Below are 21,355 nucleotides of genomic sequence, written 5' to 3'. Positions count from 1 at the left end.
TAGAAACTTGAAAATTCTCTGCAGACAGCTAGAGCTACTCAATTCCCCTAAGTGAATCATTTCTCCCATCCTACCCATTCTAAATCTAGGAAATGAAATGATATCACTGTTTGCTTGTGTATCTAACCTGTCGCTTACCTTCACTTCTTAAGAACAACCATTTACACTCGAGGGCATGATGATCCATTAGGAATTGGCTGGGGTGGCTGGGCAGCCAGGATTTAAAGCAGCGTGCTGATGTGATTCTTTTTATACACCCTGTAAATTTTAGTTATAGCTACACTTGTCTGTGGCCAGTATGGACAAGGCTGGCTCCTTTTTTGTAATTTCATAAGCACAATAAGATCATGAATTTCAAGTTGAAATTTTTTTTCCTTTCTCTTTTTTTTTTTCTAGTAGCCTATTGCCTGAAGCAAGACAATGGACCTTCAAAGGAAATGTCAGCATTAATGGACATCCCACTAAATGAGCCAAGTAGTGCTGTTTCAAGGTTATTTGAAGTTCATCCCCACTTTATAACTGAAAACCTAGGACTGAAGAATTTGAGGTTTTTTTTTTTTCTATGACCACATAACATGTTTCCAAAGCTGAAGGACAGGTGTGCAGATAAGAGCACCCAAATGTTGGTGTAATCCTTGTACTTCACTAGTACAAGGTCACTAGTCTTTAAAACAAAGAAACAACAACAACAACAACAACAAAACTGTACATCATTTGCCATCACAGAATTTTCCCAGCCTTCCTGGATGAGATTATTCTTCTTCTATTTCACTTCTATGTTGGTCTATCCCAAAGACCCAGGCTAAGGTCACCCAAAAATTATTCTCAAAGACTGGAGTTGCTTCTATAATAAACATCATCAAAATAGTCATAGATTTACTGGAAATAAAATACAAAAAGCTCCCATACACTTCAGTTTCCCTCATTATTGATGTCTCACGTATTAGTATAATGCATTTGTTACAAATGATTAACCAATATTAATAATGTATTATTATGTAAAGTTCATAATTTATGCATACAAGCATTGTTGCTTTGTTATTGGGGGTGGTGCTTTGTTTTGTTGTGTTTCCTAATGTCCTTTTATGTTCCAGGGTCCCATCCAGGAACCCATCCGGGATACCAAATTGTACCCAGTTGTCGTCGTGTCTCCTGAGGCTCCTTTTGGTGATGACAATTCTTTAGACTTCTTTTAATTTTAATGACCTGGGAAACTTTGAAGAGCATTGGTTAAATATTTTGTAGAATATCCTCAGTTGGGATTTGCCTGCTGTTTTTCTCATGATTTGACTGGAGTTATGAATGTTTGTGAGGAAGACCCCGTGGGGGGTGGGGAGTGCTATTCTCATTACATCACACCAAAAGCTCATACTTTTAATGTACATCACTATTTATATTAACCTCTGTCACTTGGCTGAGGTAGCATTTGTCAGATTTCCTTACTGTAAACTAACTTCTTTCTCTCTATTTCTATACTCTTTGGAAGGGAGTCAATATGTGTAGCGCACACATAAAGAGGGGAGATTTAGCTGTATCTACTTGATGACCAGTTAGCTAGATAAGTTATTTAAAATTCTGCATGACTCTGCATCTGTGACAATAGATGTTCCTTTTTCCCCCATTTATTTATTCGATCCTTTATTTATATCCATAAATAAATAACTACTCCACGCTACTATAATGGAGCTAATACTAGTGGATTTTATACTTTGAGTTATACTCCAATACTATTTTACTTATTATTTTATTTCTCAAATTGTTTCAGGCCTGAGCACTGGCCTCAGTTGTCTCCTTTGTTTCTTTTACATATTCCATTGTTGTGGGTTTGTTTGTTTGTTTGAGACTTTTCTTACTTTCTGACCCTGTAAGATTCTCCAGGCTTTGCTCCTATAAGTGGACCTTTATCTCTAATAAAATTAGAGCACATGGTTGTCTAAAAAAAATCAGCAATTTCTTCAAGGATTGCTGGTTCCTTTTAAAGGAAGATGCAATGAAAAACCTAGATGTGAGTACTAGGAATACTTGCTATCAAAATGTTCTTGCTTCTGGGTTCTCTTCAGTAACAGAGTAAGGAGATGTGTGTGTATTATACCCACATCCTGTATAAATATTTCTATAAACTGCATCTGTATTTTTACTAAGCTAAACAAGAGTTCATGCTGATGTCCTCGACTCTAGTCAGTTCATGCATGGATTACTCCAGCCTCTTTTCTTTGCTTGTTAATAATCTTGTACGCCATCCAACAGTGAGAAATCTGTTCCCATTAGCCACCATCAGTTGAGTTAATTGTTCCATTCCAGTGCATATATAGCCATGTTGGAATTGCTAAACTGTGACCCCATGGAAAACAACTTTATCAAGCAGAGTACAGAACTTATGTACAGATTCTTTTGCCTTTACAGATTCTACTCATTTTTAAAGTCACTTTAGTGTGCCTTGTTCCCTCTTTCCATTTAATACTTTCACTGAGGTTGTTTCCTATGTTTGTAATAAAGTTAGATTTTTTTGGTCAGATTCTACATACCTTCTTGGGATTTCTCTGACGTCCTAAATGCTTTGATTTTAATTTGCGTGCATTAAGCTTCATTCTTTGTGTTGTCAAGCTCTTTGGGTTTTGACAAATACATAGTGTTATATATCCTCATTTCAGCATCATGCAGAATTGTTTTACCACCTTATGAAGTCCTATGTCCCAGCACACCCCTGCCAACCAATAAATTTTTTACCATCACTACATTTTTTTCTTTCCATAATGATAGATAAATGGAATAATACATACATATATACTTTTCCAATTGGCTTTTTCACTTGGCTGTATGCATTTAAGATCCATTTATGCCTTAACATGGCATGGCAGCTCATTTTTAATCACTAAGTAATATTTCTTTGTATGGAAGTACCACTGTTTGTTTATCTATCTATTGAAGGAAATTTTGATTGCTTCCATTGTAGCAAAATTATAAATAAAGGTGCCTTAAGCATTCATATACAGGTTTTATGTAGATATCAGTTTTCAAATCAGATAGGTAAATAACTATGAGCTAAATTGCTAAGTTGTATGATAAAACCATGTTAAGAAACTGCTTGCTTATTTGTCTTCCAAATGGCTATAGGAGGTACTCTGACCAGTAGTGAATGCTCTGCAATCTTGTCAGAAATCAGCAATGTCAGCTTTTTGGAGTGTGGTCATCCTAATTTGTTTATGGTGGTATCTCATTGTTATTTTAATTTAAAATTCCAATAATAATGATGATAAATAATATTGAACATCTTTAAGTATGCTTATTTCCAATCCATGTGTCTTCCTTGGTGAGGTGTATTTTCAGATATTTTCCTCCACATTTTTAGTTTTTTTCTTTTTATGTAGAGTTTTAAAAGTTCTTTGTATATTTCAGATAAAGTCTTTTATGAGGATTTTTTTTGCAAATATTTTCTCAAGTCTGTGGTTTGTCTTTATATTTTTAACAGTGATTTTCTCAGATCAGAAGTGTTTAATTTTAACAAAATCCAATTTATTCTATTTTTTGTGGATCATACTTTTGATGTTGTATCTAAAAACTCATCACCAAACCCAAAGATCTACTAAAATTTTTCCTTTCTAGAAGTTACACATCTAGCTTTACATTTTACATATAATTCTGTGATTCATTTTTTTTGTAACAACTGTTTGATTTAATATTTACATGGTGCAAACTTTACCTATTTAGAGTGTACAGTCGATTTAGTCACAGAGTCATGCAGCTACCACCCCAATCAATTGTGTAACCTTTTCATCATCCAAAAAAATCCATACCCAATTTTTCTCCACCTACTACCTTCAGCCTTAGACAATAACTAATGCACTTTCTGTCTCTGTGGGTTTCTCTGTTCTAGACATTTCAAATAAATGGAATCACAGACTTGCTGTGATCACAGAACCTGGTCCTTTGATAACTGTCTTTTTTCCCTTAGTGTAACATTGTCAAGGTTTACCAATGTTACAGCATGGTTTGTCCTTCCTTTTTATGGCCAAATAATATTCCACTATATGGATATGCCACATTTTCTTTTCCACACATCTGTTGATGGGCATTTGAATATGATGTTTTCAGCTATGGGGATGTGGTTTGTTTTCTTTGGATTTATTCTGTTTGATGTTCTCCAAGCTTCCTGCATCTGTGGTTAAAAGTATACACTTATTTTGCAAAGTTTTATTATTCTGGTCCATTCTTTCTTCTTCTTCTGATACTGTAGTGCATGTATATCATACCTGTTGAGAGTCTCTCATCGTCCTAGGTTATGGTTTTTCACTTCATTCCTTTTTTTCTCTTTGATTTTTGGTTTCTGTTGACATATCATTAAGGTCATAGGTTCTTACCTCAACTGTGCCAAGTCTACTGATGATCCCATCAGGGGCATTCTGTTTACTGTGTTTCTGATTTCTATCATTTTCCTTTAGAGTCTATGTTAGAGTTTTCTTCTCTGCTTACATTACCTGCATTTTTGTTTATTTCTATTGCCTATTTTTCCATTTGAGCTCTAAACACACTGATCATAGTCATTGTAATTCCATATCATATCTGACTCTGGTTGAAATCTTTACTTTGTATTTTCATACACACATACAATCATAAATGTGTGTTAGCATGCATGCATATGCAGACACACACAAACATATACAATCTTTTAGCATGCCTTATACATTTTTATTGAAAGTGTGCTATATCAGGTAATGGAAGTTGAAGTAAATAGGCCTCCAGTGGGATAATATGCTAACCTGAGCAGGACTCGTGCTGGGTTTAATGCTCGCTGCAGCTATATTGCTTGTCACATCTGTGGACTTTGGGATTTCATGAATACTCCTCTTCAGAGAAAAGTCTGCGTCTTACAGGGCATCTGCTATATAATCCATTGTCATTATACTAGAGTGTTGTTGTCATCATTGTAATGTGTGGAGTAGGGAACATATTCTATAACCTTATGGTTAAATTTCAGTCTTTTAGTGGACCTCTGTGCCTGGCCTGTGACCTTCCAAATGTTTCTTATCTTTTCTTTTCTCCCTTGGGTGAGATAGGAAGGCTAGAGAAGACTGGAGGGGGAGAAATGCCATCCTTCTAGCTGGGATAAGGCTCTAATAAAGTTTGTTTTCCTGGACAGTAAGCCTTTAATGGAGACTTCCCTGGATATATTTCACAAGGTTTACTTCCCCCACCTCCTGTGCCAGGCCATTAGGGTTTTTGTTTGTTCATTTGTCTTTTCAGATCTTTACTGTGAGAACTTTGTGGGGTTCTGGGAGGTAAAACACCGAAGAGTGTATGATGTAGCCTAAGATGACAGCTGCCAGGAATTTTTCATTCCCCCATTAATCCACACTCAGCTTTCAGCAGTGAGTCGACATTCCCAGGTCAGTCTTCCTACCACTTTATGCTTTCAGCCACTTCTGTCACAGCTAAATAGATCTTGGCAACAACTCTTTGGAAGTACCTGCCTCTCTAGAGTTGGTTTGCCCTGGGACCAAAATTCTCTGATGGTTGCAATCAAAGCTTTGATTTTTAGTTTCTTTGACTTTTTGTAATTCTAAAGACAGGAGTGATCACGTCTAAACTTTTACACATTGGAGCTAAAACTGACCATAACAGGAGTCAAGATGACCCAGAACACCCAGAAGTCACTTCTACAATTCTCAATTATCCTAATCAGCCTCACATTAAAAATAAGCAAAGAAACAATTAAACAAAAACCCTCATTTAATTCCGTGAAAGACATTTGTTAGCTGTGTAACAGAGACTTTAAAATCTTACAGTAAATGTATGTTCCTTATTACTTCTGGATGCAGATTTTTTTTTTTTGGTTATTTTTTCTAGCTCTTCAGATGGCATATAATGTGCTCTTAAAAGATACTAATTAAATGAACAAATGTTTTCAGTCACTATACAAATGTCAGAATCAAATACAAAGTAAGGTAGAAAATGTTTGGTTCTGTATGTTATTAGTCAGTAACTAACAGATGATTTTGAATGCCAAAAGGGACAGTGATCATTATTATCATTTTTCTAAAAATGTTGCCAATCCAAAGAAAAGAAATACAGAATTGCAGGGGAGGAAATGAGAACTGAAATCAACATAATTTCTCTGGGTTACACAATACTGAGGCCAGGAATATTTTTCTCTATGTTAGACAGAACTGAAGACAAGCAAAGTAACATAAGAAGAAAGAAAATTCTTCTTTCAGGAAGACTGTGAGAATTGAAATCACCTAAATATTATGACTAATAGTATGCTTACCACATCTCTCCTGAAGATTCTCACCAGTTTTGCTCAGCAAGTCAAAGTTATTATGTCATGAACTCTGTCCAGTTCCACACAGATTGCCACCTTCTAAAACTTACCCCAAGATCAACTGTCCCCACTCCTAAAACCCTCTGCAAATTCTTCCTCTAGTTCCCCTTGCTGAGACCCCACCTAAGGCCCTGAGGGAGGATTCAACTTCACTGCAGTTAAGTCTAAACAAACAGCCCAGTGCTAGACCCATCAATATTTTTAATGATTTTCTGGGCAATTGGTCGTTGACAAAAGGGGCTGAAAAAGGAACTGAGTATACCACTTTACAGGAAACTTTGGTATAGTTTACATTGTAAAGGCTAATGTAGCTCCTGCTTTTTAAAAATTTGTATGCCTAGAATATCTTTTTTTTTTTTTTTAATGTTGTCTTTATTTCCACCTGGATGCAGTTGGGGTGAAATCAAGAAAGGAATTCCACTAGAATATCTTTAGTAACAGGAAATGTATTAAATTTGTTTTCTTTTGTTTTCTCCTTAGATCCTTCAGAAAGTTCTCCCTTATTCTGCTAAGTCCCATCTTCTTTTTACATTAACCACTGTAAAGCTTGTGATGCCCTCGTGAATGATCTGTGGTGATTTATGACTTTTATGTGTATTTTTCTGAGACACAAATGCAGTAATAGGTCTCCACTTCAGAAACCTAAAGAGTAAGGTAACTTAAGACTGTTCTAACATATTTTAAAAATGTAGGTGGCTCCTTAAAGAACTCAAATTGACCACAAAACGCTTCTGACAAAACCTAAGGAGATATCTAGTGATTGTTTTTTGTTTTTGTTTTGTTTTGTTTTTGTAGAGACAGAGTCTCACTTTATGGCCCCTGGTAGATCTAGTGATTGTTTTTATTACGAGAGATCTAAATCCAGTTGACAGCCATTCTAAAATATTATTTGAGATCACTGAAAATTAAGTAAGCAAACCATTGTCAGGGGCTGGTAAAAGCTGCCCTACATCTCTACTTAGTTTTTTTTTACGTCACGACTTCTCAAACACAGACAGTCCAGAGAGCTTTGGAAATGATTCTGTATTGCTGTATGGGATGAAGTTGAAATTATTTTCTTAAACTAGCTAACTTATGCTATGCCACTGATCAATAGTGTCTGCATTTCTTTCTCTTTTCTTCATTATGGAAACATACCTAATATGCAATTTTGTGCCTACATTTCTAAACCAACATATGATTTTGTAAAAAAGCCCTAGCTCAACAGCCACACATTGGTCATTGAAGGCTCATTGCCAGCCAGCTGGCCAAAGTGATCGTGAACAGAAGATAATCTGGGAAGGACACACAGGATCCCTTGTTAACCCTCCACACACAGTAGAAGGATGTAGAGTTGCATGGCCTGTTCAGCTCTCTCTCTCTCTTTTTCATCTCACTTTGTCTCTTTGGTAGAGTGCCCCTGCATCATGGTTCACAGCAACCTCAGACTCTTGCCATCCTTCCACTTTAGTCTCCCAAGTAGCTGGGACTACAGGCACTCCCTATAAGGCCCAGCTAGTTTTTCTATTTTTGATAGAGATAGGAGTCTCACTCTTGCTCAGGCTGATCTCAAACTCCTGAGCTCAGGCAATCCACCCACCTTGGCCTCCCATAGTTTTAGGATTATAGGCGTGAGCCACTGTGCCTGGCCCCTGTCCATCTCCTTAATGTGCATAACCTCACTGGGCATAGGTGAAGGCTCTTGCTGTATTTATTTGCAGGCTTGTGGGGCAGGTCAAAATTAAATACAATGGGAGAAGCATTAATCAAGAGGCTCTAAAACTGTCATCCACAAATAACTGAACTTCCAGGGGAATGATCAAAAGTGAGTATCTCTGAGACTGCTTCAAAAAGTCTTCCTCGACATACATCACCTCTGGTACCTCTGCTTGTTGCTGTGTTATGTGCCTTTGGGCCTCTTCTCTCATAAGGCTCCATCTGCCTAGGGGTCCACTCTCACAGCCTGGTCCCCCTGGTCTGGCCCCGATGGCTTGCCATCACCTATCAATTCAGCTTCACATCCTCAGCAAGTCTTCCCTGGCTACTCTTTCTACAGTGGAAACTTCCCTAACCCTCTCATTCCTTTCTTTCTTTCCAGCTTAATTTGTCTTTGCAGCTACGTAGAACTGTCCACAATGTGTACTAAATTAAGTATGTGTGTATTGTTAGCTTCTTGCACTAGAATATAAAATCCATGAATGCAAGAACTCTGTCTATCACACTTTCTCTTGCATTACCAGTGCCAGGCAACTAAATATTAATTACATTAAAAAATTAAAGGAATAAACTACAATTCTACTACATGCCTTCCTAGTGCTGTTTGTCCCTCCCCTCAGCTGCAGCAGGTTGTTCAGGCTCCATGTCATGTTCAGCTTCTTCTCCGAGCTCCGTTCTCTCTTCTCATGACCTCCATTAGAGATAGGAAATCAGTAGGAAAATCAGCTGCCTTCTTTCTGAGAAAAGACACCTCAACTTGTGCTTCTGCCTCTTTATCTAAGGATGGCAGAATTCTTCTAAGTAGACTACTGTTTATCTTCCACAAATAGAGGGATGGGAACTACTGTTTTTTATATTGTTTGAAGAATATTTGTGTCTGTCCACTGCCTTGGCACCCTATAGCTTTTCATCAAGAAAAACCAAACATGGAAAGCTCATGTATGAAACACTAATAAATCCCAGGACCCCTCATGGGATTGCACTGTAGTAAAATTAAGAAAATGTAATTTTAAAATATTAAAAATATTTTAGGCCCTAGTTTCTTTTTGAAGAAAACAACACCGAACTCCTTCCTCTCTTATCTAGTTCTCAGGTAGCATGTTGTTGCACCAGAATGTCACTAACCCTTTCGGCCACAAATCTGTCACTAAAATTGTCACCGATGTCCTAACTACATGGGCCTGTCTCTGTCTTCCATTTCCTGGAGTACAGTGACTAACCTCTTTATCTATCTATCCATCCATCCATCTATCTATCTATCTCTCTCCATACCTGTAAGTCAGTTACATCACTTCAGGACTTAGTAGCCTAAAATGGTTGTCGAAATAGTAGTCGAAAATATCTCTCTCAAGATACTTATAATAAAGAGAAATATAGTAACTGTAAAGGAAAAAAATCAGGAAGAAACCATGTTGGCAATCAATATTAGCAATAGGCCAACTTAGCCCAATGGGGTCCCTGATACAAGGCACTGAGAAGCACAGCACATCATTCCTAAAATGTGAAACCTCAGTCACACCCAAATGAGGAATGTGTTATGAATAACATCAAAAAGTATCAAAGTCATGGAAAAAAGGGAAAGATTGAGGAATTGTCATAGGGTGGAGAAAAATAAACAAACCTAAACTAAACGCAATGGGATCTGAATTGGATCCTGGAATAGAAAAAAAAAAAAAAAGACACTAGTGAAGATGCCGGTCAGTAGTATTCTACCTATTTTAATGTCCTGGGTCTGATCATTGCATTATGGGTGTGTATCATGATGCCATAAGAGAGGGTGCCGGAAAGGTTTATGGAAACTTTCTATGATACTTCAGGAACTTAGATGTAAGTCTAAAATTTTTCAAAATAAAAAGTTAAACAAGTCACAACTGATACTTCCCACATTTCTGTGGGTTCCCTCGGTGATTCTTCTGGTCTCACCTGGGCTCATGAGTCTAATGGCATTTACCTGGTGGGTTGACTCGGCATTGGTTTGGCTGGGATATGGAGCACCTGGGGATCTCTCCATGTGTTCTTTCATCCTGGGCTGTTCCTCGCTATGATGTTTTTAAGAAAAGGTTCCCAGAGGTCAAAAGAATAATCTGTAAGCCCCCAAATGTCTACCCTTGGCAGGTGTACAAGATCACCTCTACCTCCTTCTGTCAGAGCAAATTCTGAGGCCAGAGTAGATTCAAAGGGTAGGGAGAGAGACTTCATCTGCTGAGAGGAGGCCTGGCAAAGTCATAGAGGGTGGTGGATGCAGGGAGGTGTTTAAATACACTCAGGATACTATAGGCCAGGTGGTTTATAAACAACAAACATTTATCTCTCACAGTTCTGGAGGGTAGAAATCTGAGACCAAGGTGCCAGAAGATTCAGTGCCTGGTGGAGGCCTGTTGCTCATAAATGGCGCCATCTCACTTTATCCACATATGTTAGAAAGGGCTAATTTACTCCCATCTACACTCTTCTTTATAGGGACACTAATCCCATTCAGGACTTTGCCCTCCAGATTTAATTAACTTCAAAGGGCCCCACCTGTTAATACTATGGATGTGGAGAATAGCATTTCAACATGTGAACTTCAGGGGAATGCAAACATTGGGACCATAGCAGGAGGCATAAGCTATGAGAGTTGTTACTGTACAAATCTACAGTGAGTCCCATTGTATAGGACCAGGATAGACCCAGAGACTGAAGCCCACAGGCTGATCCTTCATCCCAGTTGTGGTCACATCTCCCTATCTGGAGCTCCTGGACAGTGTGGGTCTCTTCTCACCCCAAACCATCCTCCCTCATGTGAAAATCCTCATGGAATAAAAAAAAAAAAACCAATCTCACACATCTATTTGAAGAACACATTATATGTGTGTGTTTGTGAGTATATATGTAGAGGAGTTACTTTGTGATTTTACGTTTATTTTAATTTGTAGTGACAAGCCTTATTTAATCATCAGTTTAAATTCTACTTCCCAAACCCCAATTCTGTGTTGTCGGCTACATAGATGGTTTCTGAGCGTGTACGGGGAGGAAGGGGTAGAAGGAGGGCAGTGCAAAGTCCACTATTTCACTATACCATTCACCATTGATAATTCAAAGAGCAGACTGATGAAACATAAATTTAAATGGCTCTGACCAATATTTTTTCTAGGCTTTTTTTTCTGTTACAATCAGAAAAAGTTTCACTTAAAGCCAAATCAAATGAAGGGTACAATCAACAAGAAAGTAGAAATCGGTAGTTTGCTATAGAGCAAGGAGGAAATCAACAAAAATTGGAAGGAAAACTCATTATCTATGTTCAGAGTAATCAGAGTTGAGAAGAAATTCTGGCAGTGGTTAATTGACAAGGGTAAACTAATGTGCCTCACAGATGACATTGTTATTTAGGATTTGATACTTGAAGGGGTATTACATTCAGAGATTCGACAATAAGACCCACCAGAAAGTGACATCTGCACACACTTCATTTTAATTGAATCTGGTATTCTAATAGAAAATAAAAGAGAATTCTGTCAGGAGACAGGACTCTTGGTCTATCTGAGCCCCATGTAAGGCTAATTTCATTTTCTCTTTTTGCCATATTTTTGATGCTACTTAAAAATGGGCTATACTCACCATGCAAACGGAACATCAGTTCCCACTTAGTTCTAAGTCTCCCCAAGAGTTAATCTGTCAGGAATTTTATGTACCCCTGGCTGACTTCATCTATCTTCCAGACACAGGGTGATAAAAACTGGAATCATAGCCCATGGAGCCCTGAGCAGGTCTGTACTCTTAATTACTGAAAAAATGTTGAAATCAGGATAACCTTTTGAAGGGGAACTATCTCTGATTTTAAATGATGTAAATATTTCTCCTGTTATCGTACTTCACTTATGCCCTTATCTAGAAAACCTGAAAGCCTTTGATACAGAAAATGAGAAGAACCCTCTGCTTTCATTTGGGTGTTGAGGGGTAGGGATGGTGTCAATGCAACTCACTACTAATGCATTGAAAGGTTATGACATAAACAGTTTCGATAAAATAAAACTTGTGGTGCCTTGATGTATATTAATAGATTTTAACCAATAACATTAAATTTTTTTTTGTTGCTTGGGATTCATTGAAGGTACAAATAATTAGGTTACACTGATTGCATTTGTTAAATAAAGTCCCTCTTATACTTGTGTCCCGCCCCCAAGGGGTATGCCATATACCATGACCCCTTATCCCCTCTCTTCTCTCCTCTCCCCGCTACCTCAGTCCCCTACCCTGCCCCTTGTATTAGCTCATCTACTGCCTCCATATTAGAATTGAGTACAACGGATTCTTGCTTCTCCATACTTATGATGCTTTACTAAGAAGAATGTGTTCCTCCTCTATCTAGGTTAATATAAAAGATGTAAAGTCTCCATCTTTTGTAATGGTTGAATAGTATTTCATGGTATACATATGCCACAGTTTGTAAGTCCATTCCTCGTTTAGTGGGCATTTAGATCATTTCTACATTGTGGCTATTGTAAATTGAGCTGTGATATACAATCTAGTGCAAATGTCCTTATGATAAAAAGATTTTTTTTTCTTCTGGGTAGATGCCTAGTAATGGGATTATAGGATCAAATGGGAGGTCTAATTTGAGTTCTTTGAGAAGTCTCCATACTTCCTTCCAAAAAGGTCTATCTTCTTCAGAGAAGTTTTGAGAACTCAAGTTAATCAACAACAACAACAAAAAAGAGCCAACAATCCCATATATCACTAGGCAAGAGACATAAATAGATCCTTCTCTAAAGAAGACATACGAATGGCTAACAAATGTGAAAAATAACATTTTAAATACAGATAACATTTTAAATACAGATCTTCAACAGAACAATATGATTTTATGTAACAGGTAAAATCAGAGATGTTTACTAATTATAGTTCATGCTCAATAAAATTTCAAATTTACAGAGATATCTGGGTTAAAAATATACTTTTACATAACTTCATCTATTGCACCCATAATCCATTTATTTTTAGTAAGATGGCTTTTTTTGTATTCAGATTTGAAAATGTGACTTTTTTTTTTAAAGCCAAGATTTTAAGACTTGCCTTATCCTTTTCTTCAGTTCCAAACTGAAATGAGATTTTTTTTTTTCCAAAATATCATACAACATCTCTCTCCATTGTGCTGAAATAGTCAGTCTGTAGATGGTAGTTGTTGTAGGTACAGGATAATAACCTGGTTGCTACAGAGAGATAGAGACAAAATAGAATACAGAATTCTAGGCCTCTGAAAGTTTATGTATTAAAGGTATAGCCAAGACTAACACAACAGAGAAAAAAGGCACACCAATCAGATATATCAATGTTAATGAGTACATATTATTAAGACTATGAGAAACCAAAATGCATAAATTCTGGAAATAAATAAATACCTTCACACATGCACACATTAGGAGAAGATACCTCTTTTAAAAGAAACAGAAAGAAAGGAAAGAAGGGAGGGAGGGAGGGAGGGAAGGAAGGAAGGAAGAAGGTCTCTGTGTGTCACTCCATAGTATTTTCTTTCTTTATTGTGTCAAAGACACTCTGTTCTATGCAATCAGTCATAGATTGAGGTTCCTAATAACTTTTGGTTCCATTCTCTATAGTCCTTAAAGAGTTCACTATTTGACTCAGTAATTAGGAAAGAGAGAGACCATGAAAAATTACAAAGGGTATTTTCTGAGTGCCCAGTTTAAGAATAGCATAGATCATTTTCACTGATATTCTGATGTCTGAGACAGAGTAAGTGCCCCCATAGCTGCCTGTATTCATGCCCCTGTGAAGTCCTCTCTCACATTACACATGTCAGAAAGGATGGTATGACTTCTAAAATTGTATTATAAAAAATTTCCATTTACATCTTAAGCTTACTCCCTCAGATCACCGACTCTGTGGAAAGCAAGCAGCCATGTTGTGAGAAGCTCTGTGGAGAGACCAGAATGCTGGGGAACTTCTAGAAGAAACAAATAACCACCATGAGTAAGCGTGAAAGCAGATTATCCAACACCACATGAGCCTTGAGGTGCCCGCAGCTCCAGAGGACAGCTTGACGGCAACCTCATGGCATATCCTGAGCCAGAACCACACAGCTGAGCCACTGTGGGATTCCTGCACCTCCATGTGTGCTGGTAACTCTGCAGTCACTTGAGCTCCTGAGATTTGGGTGATTTATGACATAGTAGGAGAAAAATAACATCCATGTTCTCACTTAACTGCAATAGAGGCTGGAAAATGACATCTAGTTGTGTGTCCAGGAGAAAAGGTAATAGGACAGTGTCGACACAGCTGTCCCTACCACAGCCTGGACAGGAGTCAAGGTCACTGCACTGGAGAGCTTCCATAAGCACAACAGCCACAGAGACATCACCTGAATTCTCCACATGTTCTCAGCCTTTTCAGTCACTCAGCTCACTCTGCTGATGACACAAGAGGCCTCCTTAGAGAATGTTGGAATAAATATGCCTGATGTTCCCAGAGCTCAGTCTTCCATCCTCACGGCGCAACGGTGGAGACTCTGATTTTCTCTATAGGAATCTAGGAGCACCCAGAGTCCCAGACTGAAAGAAACCTCCTCCCTGGATGTAGATCTTCTCCTCACTCTTTTATTGTTTTGTTTTGTTTCCTGGGGGTGCAGGGTTTGTCTCTGTTGCCCGTGCTAGAGTGCTGTGGTGTCATCATTTTTCACTATAGTCTCCAACTCCTGAGTACAAGTGATCCTCTTGCCTCAACCTCCCAAGTAGCTGAGACAACAGGTGTACATCGCCATGCCCAGTTAATTTATTTTTATTTTTATTTATTTTATTTTTATTGTGGAGATGGGGTCTTGCTATTGTCCAGGCTGGTCTTGAACTCCTGGATGCATGCCATTGTCCAACTTGGCCTCCCAAAATGCTAGGATTACAGGTGTAAGCCACAGTACCTGGCCGGCCTGCCTGCCTTCCTTCTTTCCTTCCTTCCTTCCTTCCTTCCTTCCTTCCTTCCTTCCTTCCTTCCTTCCTTCCTTCCTTCCTTCCTCTCTCTCTCTCTCTCTCTCTTTTTTTGAGACAGAGTCTCAGTCACTATATCACCCTCGGTAGAGTGCTGTGGTATCACAGCTCACAGCAACCTCTAAATCCTGGGCTTAGGCAATTCTCTTGCCACAGCCTCCCGAGTAGCTTTCAAATAATGCACATTTTCCGCCACAATGCCTGGCTATTTTTTGTTGCAGTTTGGCAGAGGCTGGGTTCAAACCAACCACCCTTGGTATATGGGGCTGGCACCCTATCCACTGAGCCACAGGCGCCACCCCAGATCTTTGTTCTTAAGTACTTAATTTTTGTACATCAAGACTGTCAAGCCAAAGATAACTATAATAGGTCCAGGGCCCCAGAACGCATTATTGTCAAGCATGGAATTCTCCACTGGAGCACTCACAGCAAAGACAGTATGATGCTATCCACATGCTTACCACTGGATACTACATAGCTGTATAAGAGAACAACACATATTCTAATGAGGCAATATCTGGCGCAAGAGCTTTTAAGTTAGTCACTTGTCAGTCATGCACATGCTTATGGTCTTTCTTGTAGTTCAAAACACTCTATAATTCCTCCATATATTTCCTTCAAATAATGCACATTTTCTGTACCACGTATGAAATCATTAAAATCTTCTTTGTGTCTCCCAGGGGACTCTTCTTGCATGTTTCTATCCTTTCTTCCTAAATGGATGGAAACCATAGTTCTTCCAAGAACCTTATATCAATCTTCCACATCTTAGTAAGAATTAGATTTACTATATAATTTTTTTTCTTTAAATAGGTGTTCTAAATTATTTCATCCTACTCAAACAATTGTAGTGGACATTGTTATTATTCCACTTCAATCCCCTTTACCAGTTTGAGTGATGTAGTTGCTGAGAATGTTGGATATTAATGGCTTCCAACTCTTTTTTCCTCAAATTGGCTTCAGTGCATAGGAGCCACCTTGCCTGGGAGACAACACTCTCCCATACAAGCCAATCACTAACCAATACCAGTGTATAAAATTTGCCCCCTTTGACTCAAGAAGGGAAAAGTCTGTGATTCGAGTTATACTCCAGAACCCCCTGTGAGATGTAAATGAAGCTAGACTTCAGCTGAACCACTTTCTTGTATCGTTTCTTCCCTTCCCCTCTCCTGCTTCCCCCATGCTTAGAGGGTTACCCACCAATAAATTCCTTGCATAAGAGCTACATCCCTGTCTCTGCTTGAAACCTAACCAAAGGCAGGGCTTTAAATATTATTGAGGAGAAAAATTCAGCCAAGGGAAGAGTAAACAGCTTTCTTGGCCTCTGGAAATCATAATGAGAATGAATTCCCATTGTATCCATACATTAAACTAGCTCTAAATATTGAGATAATTGTCATTTGCCATTAACCAACAAAATTAAAAAAAAATGTTACTGCCAATCAATGTGGGTTTTCCCTTTCATTGGTGGGAACACTCCTCAATCAAATAGATGGCCCAGTGGAAATAGAACACATAAAGGAAGGACACTCAGGCCTACCATTCTTGCTTTATAATATGCAGATTCTGACTTCTCCAAGTCTGTTTCCATTTCTGTAAAATCAGAAGGTAAATGCTTTGTTACCCACTGTCTATTATGTAGGTCAAAATACACAATATAGGTAAGTTGTTGTATGTGTAAGTATTACTGGTTTAATAGCAAAGGTTGAATTAATGGTATAGCTTTTCCCTCTTACCATTAAGAGCCTGTAATTTCCTTGATAGCATTTTTAGAGCCTCATATTTTACTTTTCATTCTGTTGTGGAGGTTTTCTTCAGAGTGAGGGTTTAAGACTGTCTTGAATTACAGGAAAGATTTTATAAACAAAGCACGACTAAAAGCTAAAGTGACTTAAAAAAATGTTTACTCCCGAACTTTATCATATAAACATGTACTCTGCTTATGAAAAACTATACGTATATTTTAGTGAGCTGCCAACCTTAAACATCTTTGAAAATTTCATTCTTCAGAGTGAAATTCTCAGCTAAGACCTAATCTTTCCAACAAACATTCCATGAGGTCCTCCTACATGACGGAAGCTCTGCTGAGCTAGGCATATTTTTTAATCAAATATCTTTGGTTTTGATTAATATTTATATATCAAGAGTGAATTTGGTCTTCCTGTGAAATCTAACAGTCACAAGGAACCAATCCTATTTTAAAAGTTTAGAACTGAGGTGAAAGATTATATTTTGTACCAAAAACAAGTTTGTGATTGGAACATGATGAAACTGAATTTCCCAATGGGGCTGGTAAATTTGATTCAAAATCAATTTCACACTAAAATAAAAACCTAATACTTATTGAATATCTCATATGCTTCAATCATTGTATTTTCCAAGTATCATTCTAGGGAATTCTTTCAAAAGCTCATCCTTTGTAATTTCCAGAGAGTTTCTATGACTTTTTTAGACCCTTCTTCTAGGATATGGCAGAGACAGATCTGATCTCATGTCCTTCTGATGTCAAAGTCAAAGACCATGTTATTTCAGTTACAACAGTTGCATATCCCTAGGGGTTTTAAATGTTTTATGGGAAATTTCAATAAAATTGAAATATCACATAACTTCCCAAGGGAACCACTTAGAACTAAGAAAACATATGGAACTAGGGAGTATAGAATTATTTACTGGAGAACATCATTCTTCTTGATGGACGCACCTTGCGCTCCCATGCAATAAGAAGAGCTATATCCATTCCCACAAATGGCAGCCAATTTCAACTGAAAGATTATGAGATTTACAATGGATTACCTAGCAAAAATTACTAGACAGTGGCTCCAAGGTGATAAGATTGCAAATTTTACACCACCCAAACCTGTAATTATTTGCCACCATGGTCATCTGACTTGTATACTAGCCAAAGTGCTGGGCATGGTGGCTCACACCTGGAGAGACCCTCATTTCTAAAATATTAGTACAAAAAAAATTAAGCCAGGCATGGTAGTGCACACCTGTAGTACCAGTTACTTGGGAGGCTGAGGCAGGAGGATCACTTGAGCCCAGAAGTTCAAGGCTGCAGTGAGATATGATCATGCCAAATCTCTGCCCCCAAAATGACTTTACTCTGTAGATACTATTTGTTTTATTTCACAGAGTTTTCTAGAACATACCATTGACAGTTATTTTTTTTTCTTCTTTTCATTGCATTGTGAAAACCAATCTGTCAGGCATCATGCCAAGCCCTCTCCTCTCACAAAAATATTTAGGCTCAGGGTTCCTACTACATGGGTTGACAGGTCACATTGCTGAGGACTTATGTAGATGTTTTGGCTGAAACATTTTTAATCGACAGAATCATTACAGACAGAAAGAACTCGGTCAGCTAAATAATATTAGGATTGGGCTTTGTCCTTCATTGGAGCATTTTTTTTTTCTATAAGAGATGAGTTTCATCCATCATTTTAGTCAAAGTCAGCAATGGCCATTTTTGTCAACTAGACACGTTTATTTAATAAGCAGCATGATTTTGCTTTGCATCACTAGAACACATAAGCACTCTCTCTAAGTCCCCTGCCCACTTCTCCCATCTCTGTGTTGTTATGCCATGCTTGCAGCTGACTCTTTACGGTAGGGAGATTCAGATTAGAGAGCAGCGGTACTCTGGGGTGAGAATAGTATGAGCGCACCATCTCAACAATCAATCAGCAAACATCCATTGAGCAGGTTCCATCAGCAAACTCTGCTCAGCTCTGAGAATGACTAAATGAGAACGTTATAAGAATGTCAGGCAAGGTGCTTAGAATCAAATTGGGGAGATAACAGCAAAACCCACAATTTATTATGAATGCAATACATAAATGATTGCATTTAATTCTCCTAACATAGCTATGCAGTAGGTATTATTGTCATACTCCTTTTACGGAACATAAGGAATTTACACACATCACACAATTAGGATTTGATCACAGGACTTGAATACACCTGTGTCCAACCACAAATTTTAATTTTTGTCTGTTATACTAAAATTGTAGTATCGATGTATGAAAATTTAAAAAATGAATTTTGCTCAACACATTAAAAAAGAAATAATAAAGAAAGTAAATGTCAAGTCAGTACCACAGTACAAGAGGAAAATGAGTTTAATACAGACCCACATTGGGGGTACAGTAATAATAGCTGTTAGATTTGGGTATCGTCTGAGTCAGATTCCAGGGAAATAGATAAGAGTTTTGGGAAGACTTTTCTTGTCTTTAACTGAAAGAATAACTTCTACATTTGGTCATGAATTAAACAATTAAACAATTACTTGCTTTCAACATAAAGCAAGTTATAGGAGCCTGAGTGGTGGCCTTTATTATCATGATGTCTTGACATTGACATATTAATTGTCCTCATTAGCCTGACTTTATTCATCTTGATCAAGACTGATCCAGATGATGGAACTAACACCTCTAAGAGGCTGAGCTATCATTTGCTGAGCACTCCTGGGTGCCAGGTATTGTGCCAAACACCTCACAAACACCAGCCCAGCAAATTTTCTGGGTGGGCCATTATCTTTATTTTCCACATAGGAAATGTAAAGGATGAAATACCTGGTTATCCCCTAAAATATTAATAAAGAGGTTTTCCTCCAAAGTTTTCTTTCCTTACATAAAATCATCTAGCTTTTGTCTTACTTTTGAAATGATCTGTGAATGCCTCATTTATGGTGCCAGAAAGAGATAGCATACTCAGGATTCTTTACCCAGGAGGCAGTTCCTATCCTGTCTGTCCACTTCATTTTCTAGGCAAAGACCTGATAATTCTCTTTTCCCAGTTATACAGTGGCGAGCCCATGTGTTAGCTTGAGGAAAAGGAAATAAAAATCTTGTCATGTCTTTTTCTTCTCTGGTTCAAGTTCCCCTTGAGTGAATGAGATTGTAATTATGATGAATTAAACACTGCTTTCATAAACTTTAGTAAAATTGTCCTACGAGTTTCTTAGAGGTAGTGAATATGTCTTACTATTTTATCCTCCCCTGGCTATTCACACTCACTCCTTCTCGTATGTATATATATATATATTTTTGTTGTTGTTGTTGTTGTTTCTTTGTTTGTTTTTGTTTTTTTCCTAAGAGGGAAGAGGGAAGGTCTTGCTCTGCTGCCAGGCTGGAGTGCCGTAGTGTGATCATAGTTAATTGTAGCCTCAAATTCCAAGGTTCAAGTGATCCTCCCACTTCAGTTTCCTGAGTAGTTGGTATTACAGGTGCATACCACCATGACTGGCTAATTTTTTATTTTTAATAGAGATGGGGTCTTGCTATGTTGCTCAGGCTGGTCTCAAACTTCTGGCCTCAAGCAATCCTATAACTTTAGCCTTCCAAAGCACTGGGATTGCAGATGTGAGCCACCAGCACTGGTGCCTAACTCCTTATGTAAAGTCTGGCACATTGTCTGTATACTATAAATATCTGTGATATGAACTTGATTCCATAAAACATCTGCTACATGATGTAAGTGTTTAAAATTATTTAGTATGGATAAGAACATTTATTGTTTTATTATGTTTCATAGTGAAACATTAGGCTTAAAGAAAATGATTATCACAAAAGTGAGACAATCAGTTACGTTTGGGAAGGGAGCAATCTCCCATTGCCAAGGGACGGGCAGAAATCTTTTGAGGTGCTGGTAACATTTTATTCCTTGATTTGTGTGGTAGATATAGAGATGTTCAGTTGCTAAATAGTCTTTAAATTTTCCCAGGCACTTTTCCATATTCTTTATGAACTTTATGAAATACACTGTACATTTATAAAATTGATGAAGTAAACAGAAAAGGTGTTTACACAATTTAAGGAAAATTATCAACTGACATTTGTGTAACAATTAAACCATATGTGCTACCATCAAGATGAATGAAAAAGGGAAAAATAATGACTTAAAATGCCCTTAGGAAAAGAAATAATCTGACTTAAACTTCAATATCTTTGCAAGCGATACTAATTGTGAGGAGAGGGAAGGGAGGGCTGCTGCAGATGTGGAGAAAGAGTATCTACAGGGACACTGAAGAACAAGAAGTATTCTTGCCCGATAGGGTTGAGGAACAGATAGTCTGTCTATGTGAGAGGGAGAGAGTCATGTTCTCAGAAAAACAAATGCTTCCTCTCTCTTCATAAAGAAAAAAGATAAGCAGAATTTTGGAGGGGGGTGTTGGATAGTGGTGATGTCAATGAACCTGATGATTGCAGGTAAAAAAAATCATAGATCTAAACCAAGAGATGAAACCAGTCTCTAGTTGCCTTCTGATCTTTGATAAACCAAACAAAAACATACAGTGGGGAAAAGAACCCCTTTTAAATAAATGGTGTTGGGAGAACTAGATAACCACATATAAAAAAAACTGGAC

The sequence above is a fragment of the Nycticebus coucang genome, chromosome 21 (genome assembly GCF_027406575.1).
Source record: "Nycticebus coucang isolate mNycCou1 chromosome 21, mNycCou1.pri, whole genome shotgun sequence".
In the NCBI taxonomy this organism is placed as follows: Eukaryota; Metazoa; Chordata; class Mammalia; order Primates; family Lorisidae; genus Nycticebus; species Nycticebus coucang.
The sequence above is the reverse complement of the archived record's forward strand: the minus strand, read 5'-3'. Positions refer to the sequence as shown.